A 3,433-nucleotide genomic window follows, 5' to 3' on the forward strand; every position below is an offset into this window, starting at 1 on the left:
CATCAGGACTCATGTTAGGTGAAACCTGTCAATAATTGGGTCGAGGACTAGTGCGGCTGAACTGCCATGGCGGATACTAGTTGGGTGATCTCGACGATCGAAGGTGATCGGGAATGATGACCATGGATTGAATTTGGGGGCGACTGGCTCTACCGCATAGACATCCCTAAGTGCTCGCTTGGACTCCTTTTTTGGGGATGTGTGTAGCGTATATCATGTTCACCGTTTTGACTTGAGGGGGAAATTTCTTCTGTCCCCCAGTGTTCGGCTACCGGGGCTCTTCGTCCTCGTCCTCACTCTGTGATCCCTGTTCTTTGTTTTTGGCCTTTAACTTGCCAGCTTGTTTGAAAACCCAACAGTCTCTGTTGGTGTGATTGGCGTGTTTGTTTGTGGTGCCATGTATTTGGCACGGATGGTCGAGTATGCGGTCTAGGCTGGAAGGTCCTTCATTGTTTCTTTTGTAGGGCTTCTTCCGTTGGCCGGACTTGGAGCCACCGAATCTGGCGTTAACTATGGTGTCATCGGTGTTTTCACCATTGCTTCGGCGTTTGTGTCTATTGCGCCGGAGCTTGCTGATGTTGTTCTTGGCCTCGGAGGGGCCTGCCTCGCTGGCTGTGTTCTTGCTACGAGCCAGCGAGCTGTCCTCACCCACGCAAAAGCGGGTCATGAGTGATGTAAGGGCTACCATAGACTTCGGCTTTTCTTGGCCGAGGTGGCATGCTAGCCATTCATCATGGATGCTGTGTTTGAAGGCTGCTAGGGCCTCAGCATCCGGGCAGTCGACGATCTGGTTCTTTTTGGTTAGGAACATAGTCCCGAATTTTCTGGCTGATTCTCCATGTTGTTGAACTATGTGGCTTAAGTCGTCGGCGTCTGGTGGCCGGAATAGGTTCCTTGGAAGTAGTCTAGGAAGGCTTCTTCCAAGTCCTCCCAGTTGCCGATAGAATTTTCAGGCAGGCTGTTAAGCCAGTGCCGAGCTGGCTCTTTGAGCTTTAGTGGGAGGTATTTAATGGCGTGGAGGTCATCTCCTCGAGCCATATGGATATGGAGAATAAAATCCTTGATCCATACTGCAGGATCGGTTGTGCCGTCGTATGATTCGATATTGACGGGCTTGAACCCCTCGAGGAATTCATGATCCAGTACTTCATCTGTGAAGCAGAGAGGGTGTGCGGTGCCTCTATATCGAGACACATCATGGCGTAGCTCTGATGGAGTCCGTCTGCGGCATTCGGCCCGGGCGTGGTTAGGTTTGTCACGTCCGAATAGGTAGCCGTCATCGTGCCTCGAGGTACGTCCTCGCAATTCCTAGATCGATCTTGTATGTCCTGCTCTACTGTCTAGGATCTGCCGGAGGTCGTACATATGACCCCGAACTCTTCCGTCTCTATTTTTACGGGGTGGTGGGGCAGGCTGCTGTTCGGCATGAGTTGCCTCTTTATCCTGACCGCAGGGTGGCCGGTCGGATGCCCTGTCTCGACCACGGGGTGGTCGTTCCGCATTACGCGAGGGAGATGTGTGCTCCAGTGCCTCCTCATCGAATTGAGGTAGCAGTCTGCGCTTCGGGTAGCTCTTGGCTGGGCGCTTGAGGTTGTATTCCTCGGTTCTCAGGACATCAATCCATCTGTCGACGAGCAGGTCTTGTTTAGCTTGAAGCTGCTACTGTTTCTTTTTCAGGATCCTTGTGGTGGTTATGAGCTGAAGCTTAAAGCGCTCCTGCTCCAGAGGATCCTCAGGCACGATGAAGTCTTCATTGCCGAGGCTTGTCTCCTCCTCGGAGGGTGGACAGTAACTATCATCCTCCGAGTCATCTTCTATGGCCTGTTCATCAGGGTTGTCTTGCCTGTTGTCATGTTCCTCCTGTTCGGATGCAGCTTCGACAGGGTCTTCATTGTTTTCGGCGTCGCCTAAAGTACTATTTTCTCCGGTGCCAGTGTTTCCATCCTTTGAGCGATGAGGCTTAGAACGGCATTTGGGGCGCCGGCGCTTGGACTGCGTCTCAGAGGGTTTATTCGCGTCTGGCTCTTCTTTGTCGTCGCCAGATCCTTTAGGTGTATCAACCATATACACATCGTACGAAGAGGTGGCCGTCCAACATCCAATAAATGGCGGGTCTTGGCCTTGCTCCTTGTCGGCATCGTCGTCCACACCATCGATGTCTTCGAAGCCATATTCAAGCACGTCGGTTAAGTCATCGACAGTGGCTATGAAGTGGGTGGCGGGTGGGAAGAAAAATTCCTCGTCATCCGCCTCTAGCTCGAACCGAACATAGTTCGGCTGTGAGTCCTCCTCCAAGGACACATTCTTTAAAGAGTTTAGCACGTCACCCAAAGGTGAATGCTGGAAGATGTCTGCGGCGCTAAATTCGAAAATCGATAACTGATCCAGCTCGGTGTCCACAGGCGTACCTGGTTCGGAACGTATAGCCGGAGACGAGTCCGGAGTTCCATTGACGCAAACATTGCCAGATGTCGAGTCCGTGTGTGGCTCCAACGCCACGGACCTTGTGGCCTTGGAGGGCACGATCTGCTTCGGTTCTGAGACCGTTGCAGCGACATGATCCATCTCCTGGATGTAATCCGATAACAGATATAAGTCATGTTCATTGGGACGAGGGGGAGCGATCGCTGCGGTTTCAAACCCGTTGAAGATCGAGTCTCCACGGGTATCCGCGACATAGTTCGATCTTCAAAATCTGACCTGGTGGCCAGGGGCATAGCTATCGATCTGCTCCAGACGGCCAAGCGAGTTGGCCCGCAGTACAAAGCCGCCGAACACAAAAATCTGTCCGAGGAGGAAGGTTCTTCCTTGGACAGCGTCATTATCGACGATTGAAGGGGCCATCAAACCTTTTGTCGACGGCATAGTGGAACTCTCAATGAAAGCACCAATGTCGGTGTCAAAACCGGCGGATCTCGGGTAGGGGGTCCCGAACTGTGCGTCTAGGATCGATGGTAATAGGAGGGGGGGGACACAATGTTAACCCAGGTTCGTGCCCTCTCCATTGAGGTAATACCCTACTTCCTTCTTGATTGATCTTGATGAATATGAGTGTTACAAGAGTTGATCTACCACGAGATCGTAATGGTTAAACCCTAGAAGTCTAGCCTGTATGACTAAGGTAATGTGAATCCGTCTATCCGGACTACGCTCTCTGGTTTATATAGACACCGGAGAGATCTAGGGTTACATGGGGTCGGTTACATCAGAGGGAATCTACATACATAGTCAGTTGCCAAGCTTGCCTTCCATGCCAAGTAGAGTCCAATCTGGACACCGGTACAGTCTTCGGTCTTCATGTCTTCATAGCCCATCAGTCCGGCCCATAGATAACATGCCGGACGCCCGAGGACCCCTTAGTCCAGGACTCCCTCAGTCCTCTTCCCAAATATTGAGAGGGAAGGGAGCCAACAACGGCCAATTTGAAAGGGAA

At 51.9% G+C, this 3,433-nt stretch overlaps 1 pseudogene; it reads right to left on the reverse strand.

The window, feature by feature from the left end:
- Window positions 1-268: 268 nt before the first annotated feature.
- On the reverse strand, window positions 269-2,844 carry LOC147970527 (uncharacterized; annotated as a pseudogene).
- Between the last annotated feature and the right edge of the window lie 589 nt (window positions 2,845-3,433).

Source organism: Triticum urartu, chromosome 5A (genome assembly GCF_056163025.1).
Source record: "Triticum urartu cultivar PI428250 chromosome 5A, HENAU_Tu73, whole genome shotgun sequence".
Classification (NCBI taxonomy): Eukaryota; Viridiplantae; Streptophyta; class Magnoliopsida; order Poales; family Poaceae; genus Triticum; species Triticum urartu.